The sequence below is a fragment of the Semicossyphus pulcher genome, unplaced genomic scaffold (genome assembly GCF_022749685.1).
Source record: "Semicossyphus pulcher isolate SPU_LCO1_2020_fin unplaced genomic scaffold, fSemPul1.0.p SCAF_14, whole genome shotgun sequence".
In the NCBI taxonomy this organism is placed as follows: domain Eukaryota; kingdom Metazoa; phylum Chordata; class Actinopteri; order Labriformes; family Labridae; genus Semicossyphus; species Semicossyphus pulcher.
In genome coordinates, this window is record NW_027211648.1 from 26,676,296 (window position 1) to 26,688,494 (window position 12,199).

The 12,199-nt window shown below is 41.4% G+C and overlaps 1 pseudogene; it reads right to left on the minus strand.

The window, feature by feature from the left end:
• The window catches only part of LOC138590759 (NACHT, LRR and PYD domains-containing protein 12-like), a 152,469-nt pseudogene extending 141,101 nt beyond the window's left edge, over positions 1-11,368 (minus strand).
• Between the last annotated feature and the right edge of the window lie 831 nt (positions 11,369-12,199).

Genomic DNA, 12,199 nt, shown 5'->3' on the forward strand with positions numbered 1-12,199 from the left:
CCTAGACCCGAGCCCTGGATAAATGACGCCACGCGCTGTCAGGCGTGAGTGCAGGAGAGCGGAGCGAAAATGGATAAATGACAAGTTACAGGTGTCTTTCCAGATGTTGAAGGACAGCTGGCGTACTTATCAGAGAACTGCGAGAGCTGCTAAAGCCCATCATTTTTCTGATATTATTGCCTCTAACTGTCACAATCCTCGTGTTCTGTTTAAAATCGGAACCTCTGTTATTAACGCCCCACAATCAGCCTGCCTGGAGAACTCGACTGAAGTGTGTGAGAACTTCTTGAGCTTTTTTACTGATAAGGTTTCGAGTATTAGGGCCCTCATTAGTCCTCCTTCTTATGACCCCTCCATATTTGTCACATGCTCTGCTGTTTTTGACCAGTTTGAGCTTGTCAGTCTGCCCTCTTTGATGGATACAGTTGGTCATATGAAGCCTGCTGGGTCTCCTAACGATCCAATCCCACCTCGTCCTTTTAAAGAGGTTTTCCCCACCTTTGCACCATATGTGCTCAATATTATAAACAGCAGCCAACTAATGGGACTTTACCTGTGAGTTTTTAGCATGCAGTGGTGACACCATTGATAAAAAAAGCCTGGCTTAGACTCTTCTGTAATGTCAAATTTTTGGCCAATCTCTAAACTCCCTTTTCTGTCTAAGATTTTGGAGAAAATTGTTTATTGCCAGCTGAAGTCATTCTTAGATGAGCACAACATTCTTGAGGTGTTCCAGTCTGGGTTTAAAACCCGACACAATACTGAGTGGGCACTGTTGAGGGTTTTTAATGACATTTTTTTAGCCACAGACTCTGGTCACAGTGTTGCTTTGGTTCTGTTGGACCTAACAGCTGCCTTTGACACAATGGACCATCAGATCCTACTGTCGCGCCTGGAGAACTGGATGGGTATTCAGGGTGGTGCTTTGGATTGGTTCAGGCCCTATTTAAAAGAGAGAAGTATTTGCGTTTGTGTTGGAGCCGCTGAGTCTTCTGCAGCGCCTCTCACATGTGGAGTGCCTCAAGGCTCTATTCTTGGCCCTCTTCTCTTCTCACTGTACTTACTTCCTCTAGGATCAATTCTCTGTAAACACGGCATCGCATTCCATTTTTATGCCGATGATAGCCAAATTTATGTGCCACTAAAGCATGGGAATGCCAATCATCTATTGGAGTGCTTTGCAGAAATAAATACATGGATGTCAATTAATTTTCTGCATTTAAATGACAAAAAGACCGAGGTCATGTTGTTTGGGCCTAGTGATGCTACCATAGTCCATGCTGATCTAGGCCCTTTAAGTCAATATTTGACACCAACAGCAACAAATCTGGGTGTAAGACTGGACAGTGATCTTAAACTTGACGCACAGATCAATTCAGTGGTCAAGTCCAGCTTTTTTCAGCTGAGACAACTGGACAAAGTTAAGCCTTTTTTGTCCTGGCATCACTTCAAGATTTTAATCCATGCTTTTATCACAGCTCGTTTAGATTACTGCAATGCACTTTATGTTGGTCAGATGTCACTTACTCGACTACAGCTGGTTCAAAATGCTGCTGCTCGACTTTTGACTGGTACCAAAAGACGAGAGCACATCACCCCGGTTTTAGCATCTAATCGTTTTCGGATTGATTTTAAAATTCTTCTCTTTGTTTTTAAATGTTTTCATGGTCCTCGGTATCTGTCCGACCTGCTTCAGCCGTACGCTCCCTCACGCTCCCTCAGGTCAGCAGATCAGTTATTGTTAGTCGTCCCAAAGACGAAGAGGAAGTCGAGAGGGGACCGAGCCTTTTCAGTTGCTGCCCCAAAACTCTGGAATGAGTTGCCTTTGCACATAAGGCAGGTCGACTCACTTCCTGTTTTTAAATCCTCTCTTAAAACACATTTTTTCTCTTTGGCTTTTAACTCAGTTTGAGATGCTGGCTTTTATTGTTTTCTTCTATTGTTTTAACTGCTTTGTGTTTTTATGTGTGTGTACAGCACTTTGGCCAACTCTGTTGTTTTTAAAGTGCTCTATAAATAAAGTTGAGTTGAGTTGAGTACAAATTTATGAATTATGATTTATGAATAAACAAGTGGAACAGTATTTTAAGAGTAATGATAATTCTATAGTGTTGATATTTGAAGAACTAAACGACTTATTAACCCTGATTTAAAATGTGAATCACATCTGGACTTACCGAGCCTTTCTGCAGTTCCTCACAGCTGGAATCAGTCTCAGCCATCCCTGCCGTGATGTGTTGTACTTCTGCAGGTCCAACTCATCCAGAACCTCCTCTGACATCTGCAGCATGTAGGCCAGAGCAGAGCAATGGATCTCAGAGAGTTCTTTCTCTGATCTGTTCTCTGACTTCAGGAACTCTTGGATCTCCTGATGTACTGAGTGGTCGTTCATCTCAGTCAGACAGTGGAAGATGTTGATGCTTCTGTCAGGAGAGATCTTATAACTGTTCATCTCCTTCAGGTTGTTGATGACTCTCTGGATGATTTCTGGACTGTTGTCTGTCCGGCCCAGCAGGCCTCCTAAGAGTCTCTGGTTGGACTTCAGAGAGAGGCCATGAAGGAAGCGAACAAACAGGTCCAGGTGACCACTCTTACTTTGAAGGGATTTCGTCATGGCGCTCCTCAGAACGTCATCCAGGGATGAGAACTGTCTATCAAAGATGTCTATGTTCTCTTCTAGGAAAGCCTTCAGTACTTGTGTGTTGCTGTTTGTGTAACAGTGGAACATGTAGACTGCAGCCAGAAACTCTTGAACGCTCAGATGAACAAAGCAGTAGACTGTTTTCTGGAAGATCACACACTCTCTTTTAAAGATCTCAGTACAAACTCCTGAGTACACCGAGGCCTCTGTGACATCCAGACCACAGCGCTCCAGGTCTTCTTGGTAGAACATGATGTTTCCTGTCTCCAGATGTTCAAACGCCAGCCTCCCCAGCTTCAGAAGAACTTCCCTGTCAGCCTCCATCAGCTCCTGAGGACTCACCTGATGTCCCTCATCATACTTCTGCTTCTTCCTCTTGGTCTGAACCAGCAGGAAGTGTGAGTACATGTCAGTCAGGGTCTTGGGCAGCTCTCCTCTCTGGCCTGTGGTCAACATGTGCTCCAGAACTGTCGCAGTGATCCAGCAGAAGACTGGGATTAGACACATGATGTGGAGGCTCCTGGATGTCTTCATGTGTGAGATGATTCTGCTGGACAGCTCTTCATCGCTGAATCTCCTCCTGAAGTACTCCTCCTTCTGGGAGTCAGTGAAGCCTCGGACTTCTGTTAACCTGTCAACACGCTTAGGAGGGATCTGATTGGCTGCTGCAGGTCGGGAAGTTATCCAGACGAGAGCCTTGGGAAGCAGATTCCCCTCGATGAGATTCATCAACAGGACGTTGACTGATGACTCCTGTGAGACGTCAGACACAACCTGATTGTTGGTGAAGTCCAGTGAAAGCCTGCTTTCATCCAGGCCGTCAAAGATGAACAACAGTTTACAGACAGCGAGCGTCTCTGCTGTGACCTTCTGTAATGCTGGATGGAAAACATGGAGCAGCTTGAGAAGACTGTACTGCTCGTCTTTGATCAAGTTCAGCTCCCTGAAGGAAAGCAGAATCAGCAGACTGACATCTTGGTTTTCCGAGCCCTCTGCCCAGTCCAGAGTGAACTTCTGCACTGAGAAGGTTTTTCCAACACCAGCGACGCCGTTCGTCAGGACCACTCTGATGTCTCTCTGTTGGTCAGGTAAGGATTTAAAGATTTCGTGGCACTTGATTGGAGTGTCATGGAGGGTCTTCCTCTTTGACGCTGTCTCAAGCTGTCTAACCTCATGTTGGGTGTTAACCTCTTCACTGTGTCCCTCAGTGATGTAGAGCTCAGTGTAGATTCTTTTGAGGAGGGTTCCACTTCCTGGTTCATCAGTTCCTTCAGTCACACGTTCACATCTCCTCCTCAGACTGATCTTATGTTGATCGAAAACCTCCTGCTGACCACCTTTCACAAAACAGAGAACAAAATGAGACGAAACAAGAACATTTGACAATCTGGTGATTATCTTGTTACTAAAAAAGATCAAAATATGAAAATATAAAGTGTTAAAGTTGAGTCCAAATCAGCCTCTGACTGTGTGTCAGTGAACGTGTTTGATTGACAGCAGAGAGAACAGGTTGATCCTCAGCAGCTCGTCTGCAGCGCTTCATCTAAACAGCTCACTGTGGCTGTTTCTTCATCACTGCAATATTTAAAACTGATGCACTGATAAAATCACGCAGACGATGTTCACATCTTGTTGTGTAGACCTTCTTTGAATGATTGGAACCACTAACAAAGCACTGACAATCTCTGTAACAAATACACTACATTTCCTATAGCTGCTGCAAAATAAAATCCTCCCGCTGGTAGGGCTGTCGCGGTGAAGGAATTTACCCTGCGGTGATTTAGGACGGCTCAACCGAGCGGTATGCGGTATTACCGCCATGTATCTTTTGTGTTTTTATTTATGCTGATTTTAGTGAAGTATAAGTAAGCTTTATTGTCAGGCTATTGTTACTTATATTGTTCCTTTTTAAATGACGAAGATTACACAGTTTTAACACTAATTAAATACTTGTTTATCACTAAATGAAAAACCTCCTTGCGCTCCGACCCCCCTCGGGGCGCGTGCCACAAAAATGCAAGTAATATATTTTTGTGCAAAACTCTTGGAAAGCAAAGATGGGGACAACTATAAAAATGTTGATTTAAACCAGTAAGAATGTTTACCTTTATACAAAATTGGGCCATCGACTACATTTTGATTGGACATCACTAATTTGATCGTTATCTGCGTGACAGCGGGTCTAACTACTGCACTGAGAGAGAGGGAGAGACCCCTGTTTGAATAATGACTTAGGAGTGCTCTGCAGACATGTAGGTCTGTGAAGCTGGCTCAGCATATCAGTGTATGCTTTGTTTGTTGTTTAATGCATACAGTACACCGTAAAAATGTTGCTTGAGAGACGCAGAAAACACGCTGATCAGTGGCAGCTGGCCAATAGAGGGCGCTAGGGCGCCGTCCCACCACTCCCGACGTCCTAGACCTCCACTGGACAAGACTTTACATTAATTGGTCATTTATTTTTATTTTATAAATTTTTTTATTAGCAAAGTAAGTATTACATGTTTGGTGAATAAAGTGTAGAGATAGCAGCTGTGTGGTGTTGGTCTTTTATTGTTGTTATTGGTGTTTGTTTTTAATCGTAGTAGTGCTGTCTTGTCAGAAAAGTGGGCAACAGTAGACCCAAAATGATGTAATAGTCTAGTTTCAAGGATTCTTCATTTGTCATGTGCACAGAGATGCAAAGCAAAACATGCGGTGAAATAAAGGAGATGCTCAGTTACTGTGTATCAAAGGGATCAATAACATAACAATGAGATCAGCAAATAGAAAAGATAAAATAGAGTACAATGAAATAATATAAAATTACTAATGCAAGATGAAGTGTCTCAGTATGGAGTCAGGCCACCACAAGACTCCAGAACAGCTTCAGTGCTCCTTGTCAAATCTCTTTATATAAACACAATCTTTATTTTATCAGGTGATCCATCAGAGACTTGAATACAGCAGATAGAAAGAAGAACAAACAGCCACACATAACAAAATGTTATATAGCAATCACAGACATCATTAAATAGATTTGAAGATGAATGTATTGGAATGTTTTAACATGTCAGTTTAAGCCACTAGGCTGCCTATTGAACAGGTAGTTTGTTGTTTTGACGTGTTCATATTTCCTAACATTCCACAGTCCATCCGTCTCAAATCGAAGGGAATCGAATTTTTCTTTAACACCCGACAGCATTCAGGTCCTACTGTTTACTCCGTGCTGCGACAGAGACCAGAGAGGCGTTTGAGTGAAGGGGGTAAAAAACGGTACTTTACTGCTAATACTGGATAATATTTAGCCTAAGTTTATTAAGTTTACACATTTTATTTCATTTTCAGTTGATTTATTGAACATGGGGTTTCAAGTAGGCGAACAACGATATTAAAAAGTCGTCACATCACCGTGGTATTGCGGTCACCGTGACAACCCTACCCGCTGGTTTGCTGATGGAAAACTTTCATGTGAAGCAGCAGCAACAGGAAATGTTTATATCAGACAGAAACCTCAGGAGCTGAAAAATTAAACCAAAACAGAAGTGCCAAAAACAGTTGAAGTTCCCATAATGACCACTTGAGGCTGGCTCCAAAAGTGAGTCAATCCCCACAGACCCCATGTTAAAATCCCCAACTTTACAGCAGAAATAAACATGTTTACAGCCTGGGACTAAAAACTGTTTTGTTCTCTACAGCTCATTTCGTTATGACGTCTGAATGAGGGTCATCTTTATTTGACTCAGCCATTTTAATTATATTTAGACTTATAATTTTGCATTATTAAGGGCCTGAACTCTTTGAGTGACAGGTGGATGCTGTTTGCTGCCTGCTGGGCGTCAGCTTAGCTCATCTTACTCACTGAACTGAACCTCTCTGCCATGTCTCCACGTTGGTGCCTTCTGGAGAATTTTTCATGCAATTATCAGACAAATAAAATGTGTTGCTGAGCGGTTCATTGTAACAACAGACTGTCTAAGAGGTCTGTGTAGAAAACACCTGGCTTGTTAGCTGAGCTTGTTATCTAAATAACCAAGTCATGAGTTAGCTTTGGCATAACTGTAAAACTTTAATCATTTACTGTTTGCCAATCCCTCCCTCCTCTTCAGTTCCCCCCTCTCGTCCAAATACGGTCACTTCTGTATATAAAACCAAGATGTTGAAGGAAAATAAACTAAAGGCCTCAAAACTGTTGTCCACAAACAAAAGCGGTGACATCACGGGGGCTACGTCCCTCTTCTTATATACAGTCTATGGTGAACATCAGCAGTTTAAAAGTTCTTCCTGATGGAGAACAAGCAGCATGCTGATATTTTAAGCAAAGACAGGGGGCGCTACAATAAAATCACAACATGTTAAATATACATTTGTTTTGGGTTGAGATTTTTCCTCAAAGGAGAACACGGGACGAGCGACACAGAGCAGATATGTATGCTGGAGCAGAACACATCAGTTCATTTGTAATGGTATTTATAAAGATCTTAATGTTGGTGCTGAATGACACAACAAATGTCTCTGTATTAAAACAACAAGCCGTGTTTTCAGACACGATGACATCAGCAGACTGATGGACGGTCTTACTTTGTAATGTGCTGGTCTCACTGGCTGTCTGCAGTCCAGGTGTTGTTCTGGATCTTTTTCCACACTGGGGACAGGAGGAGTCTCCTGATGAACCAGACTGGTCCCAGTATGAGGTGAGGCACTGTCTGCAGAACCAGTGTCCACAGCTGGTAGAGACTGGATCCTTCAGGACGTCCTGACACACAGCACAGCAGGACGGCTGCTCCTCCACAGAAACATGACTCCTCTTCTTCTCTCTGTGAACACATTTCTTCATGACTAAAATGATTTGTTGAATTTGGTAGAAAAATATCACCATGTGATCGACACTGTCTAGAAGCTGTGATAGCTCACGGAGAGCAGTAAAAGTGTTTGTCATTAATTAACTGCTTTCCTATCAGACAGTCTTATTAAACATTGTGTGAGCTGCCTGTAGTTTGTTATTAATACAAACTCAACACTTCCTGCAGCTGCTTCACAGTAAAAGCCTTCCATTAAAGACAGCTGATTATGTGCTTCACTGTTTTACAGTCACTGTGGGCGGCTCAGCTTGACTCAGTGATGTTTGAACTGAGGTCAGAAGTGGCCTAAATTAAACTGAGGTCGAGCAGCAGGCTCAGACACACAGCATGTCACAGAGGTGTCACAGGTTCAAGTCCAGACAGGTGCCTTTGTTTTCAGTCTCTTCATGTCTTCTGTAGTACTGTCACAAATACAATGATGTCAGTGTGCTGCAGTGTTTCATATGAGATGTTTGTGTCTTTCTCTCTAGTTGAACAACAACACTCACTGAGTCTCAGAGCCTGCTGTGCTCCTCATCCTGAATAAACACATTTAAACACATGAAGTCTTTTCTTTACGTTTTCTAACCACATTGTAACTGCAACGCGTTTCTGATTGTTCCTCCTGTTCTTACTTTATTTACATATATCCTAGCATGCAATGAAAGTAACACTTCATAACACAGAAAACTCAGCAATAATAATCACTAAATTATTATTTTATGATATGATTATATTATTCTCAAACTCAGAATATATCCACCTTAGTTTGAAACAGTTTCTGCAGTAATAACTCTGCACCATGAATATAAATCTATTAGCAAAACATTTAGTATTCATCCTCAATGCATTGTCGTCTGTCAGGTCAGTTTACAGTAACAACAGTCTCTTACTTTGTGTCTGAGGGTCCAGGTTCATTACTGAAGAACGGAGGATGATCTTTGGACCGGTCACTCTTCAGAGACAGACAGCTGGATACTGCAGACTCTGCTCTCTGTCTGTTGGGCTGAACTCTGCAACACACAAGATGTTTTTTTTTATATCACATGAGTCCTTGATAAAATCTTAACCCTCGTATTATCCTCAAATAAACTAACACATTTTACCCTTGGGGTCAATCTGACCCCAGGGATATTTGCCTCCAGAAAATGATTTACATAAAATTGTTGACCAAGTTTTTGTGTCAGGCACTTTGTTTATTTGTTGAATACATAAATAACCCCTTGATAATGAAACTTATTGGTGAGTTGACCTGTTCTCTAGCGCCACCATCAGCCCAAACTTTTAAATTAGAATGAATGTATCTTGAAAAGTTTTAATACAAATCTTCTCAAATTTACTGACAACATTAATGAACACAAGAGTATGAACCCTGTAGGTTTTGGTGATGATATGACCTTTCCTGTAGCGCCGCCATCAGGCCAAACTTTCAAACTTTCTGTTTTAGAGCTATTGTATCTTGAAAATCTTTCATCCAAATCTTTTCTAATCTGGGGTGCACATTCATGACTCACAGAATGAACCATATTGATTGATGTTGGTGACCCACCCTTTCCTCTCATAAACATATTTATTTAATTATTTTGATTTCCTTTTTTTGTGACATATTTGTGGTTAGTCACTATAAAGTCTCACTCACCCCTCCTCTTTTGTTATCAGGGCTTGGGATCGGCAAATTTGTCATCCCAAGTACAATATTTTCAATGGATAGTGTTATGAAGAGCTCTAACGATGACTTGATGTCTTCAACATGGCTGGTTGCATATCTGGTGTGGCCTGGAACCATTTTGATAATATTAGTAGTGCTAAATCTGCCCTGCTGTTGAAGTGGGGAAAGGGACCATATTATCTTTCCATTTTTGGAAGGGATCGTGTCTGCTGGTGGTTGAGAGACTACAGGAGGGTCAACACTCTCATTCTCATCAGATGAGAATGCCTCAAAATCAGGGTCCTCCTCAACACAATCCTCCGTCTCAGAATGTCAGAATGCAATGTCCTTGCAGGAATACCCCGCCCTCCACACACACACCTTCATACCCATGGTGCGGGAAAGTTCTCATGAGAATATTGTTTCCTCCTCCCCCATGTCATGTTAGCACCAAAAATGTGAAATTATGGTCCCTCTACTCACTTCAACAACAAGGTAGACGTGCTGCTAAGAGTGTGTCCCACCAGACACACAGTCAGCCATGTTGAAGACATAAAGTCATTATTCAAGCTCTTCATATAACCATCGATTGAAAATATTGTACTTGAGATGATAATTTTAGAGGGGATAATTTTAGAGGGGGATGTGTAGTTGGAAAGACTTGGATGTGATCAACTCGCAAGCCTACAATGGCTTCCTCATTCTGGCAGGAGCTCACAAGTCAAGTTGTTTCCCACATGCCCACACCACGAGAAGTACCAAAGTTCTGGTGGGAGTAGTTGTTTTCCCCACCCCCCTGTTATGTATCAACTCAAAAGTATCAACTCTGCATCTGCAGGTGTGGGGATGTTAGGTCACACACACAGACAGACAAGTTTTACACAGCTAAAACAGCTTGGGGTCAAATTGACCCCAGAGGAACACCAATGCGTGCAATATGTGTTCAGCACATTGAAAAAATATCATCATGATAATTTTATGCATAATCAGTTGTCCCCATCAAATTAGGAAAAGTCATGAAATATGAAGCAAAAAACTTTACTATTATTTTTTGAATGATAAACATTGAATGGGGTCAAATTGACCCCAAGGACAATAGGAGGGTTAAATTCTACTGCTGCTGTTGATAAATAGGAGATTGAAAGGTTTGTATTATTGTTCTTAGATTAGTTGACAGCTGTTTAAGGTGACTGACAGCTGTCACTGATACTAAGAGGAACAAATGAACTGAAATGAATCATATAAATGTTTTGTTTTATAACAGTAACAACAGTTATAATAATTGTTTCACCTCAGCAGTAGATAACAGTTTACTCTGTCCACTAGTTAGAGTACATCTTTCCTCCAGATGGCGACTGACAGCAGCCATTTAGTGTCCTGATAACATTTCTTCACCATGTTTTACACAAGCAGTGAGTTAAAAATAAGACAAGTCAATGAGACAAGTCAACTGTCCCAGAGGGAAGTTCACCCTGGGTAACAGAGCTGCACACAGACACAGCTGCAAACAACTTTAAACTACATGTAACCAACAGTCGTACACTAAAGACAAAACAACAAACCAGAAAAATAAAATATTGATAAGATATGTTTAATATTGCACATCCCTTGTGTTTTAAAACAGAAGCTGTAAATGCATGGACATTATAAAAAGTTAGAGATTAAATCATAAATCCATGAAGCCATAATTCAGGAAACAAAGTACAAAGAGCAAAGACAAACCATAAAGACTGTCAGTCAAAGTGAGCAAAGGTTTTCTGTGCACATGTTGTACAATTATTACATGAACTGATCTGAGATGGCTCATCTGAGAAAGAGCCAAACCAACACAGTATTCTGAGTAAAGACATGAAAAATGAATGAAACATTTGAAGCAGATTTTGAATAGTAATGAATCCTATATTTTCTGGAGGTGTAAATTGTGAAATGGAGGTTTCAAGTGTTTTCATGCAGAAAAAACATCAGAAGTTTGTGGATATAAAACTCAGAATATATCCACCTTAGTTTGAAACAGTTTCTGCAATAATAACTCTGCACCATGAATATAAATCTATTAGCAAAACATTTAGTATTCATCCTCAATGAAACATCATCTGTCAGGTCAGTTTACAGTAACAACAGTCTCTTACTTTGTGTCTGAGGGTCCAGGTTCATTACTGAAGGACGGAGGTTCACCTTGGACCGTTCACTCTTCAGAGACAGACAGCTGGAAACTCCAGACTCTGCTCTGTCCTCCTCTTCCTCCATGAAAACACTCATCTTATTGAGAAAAACACGTCTGTGCAAGAGTCACACGCTAGAACGAGAGAACAGGAAGTAACGCGCGCACACACACACACACACACACACACACACACACACACACACACACTCACACACAGTATACAGTTTAATAAAACCAATGAGCGCTCCGCCTGCTGTTGAGTTTGCTCTAACTTTTCTTTCCTCTACAGTCCACAGGTGGAAAAGTGACTCAGAGACTTTACCAGGTAAATGATACAAATGTTTATTAACACTCACTCTGCCTCAGCCTTCATTTTCGCCTCCTTCTGCGCCCTCGACTCAGAATGGAGTCTGAAGTGACAGAACACTTTCACCGCCCTGCTCTAATGAGCCTGTATCCCGTGATCAGGTTGCTCCTCCCCTCTCCATTTACAGGAAATATGGTGAGTCGATGATGTTTCATGAACACACTTCAAAGGAACTCTTACAAAACCGACTTGAATGACAGTGAACATCTTAAAAACACAGCTGCCTCAGAAAGACGTGTTCAGAATAGAGTTGAAATCTTTCACACAACATTAAAAGAAGGCATAGGTGATCAATTTAAGAACCGTGCACTGAACTGGATGAAAGACTTGAAGCTGATAATTCATGGAATGATGAATGGAAAAATACTCGCTGTACTGAAAACAAACAAATGCAACTTAAAATACTAAACAGATATTATTACATTCCTTCACAGTGGTGCAAAATGGGCGTAAGAGATGATGGTAAATGTGTTAAATGTGGTGCTACTGAAGGAACTCTGCATGTTCTGCTGTGGGAGTGCAAAGAGTTAAAGATCTTTGGGATGGTGTTACAAAGCAA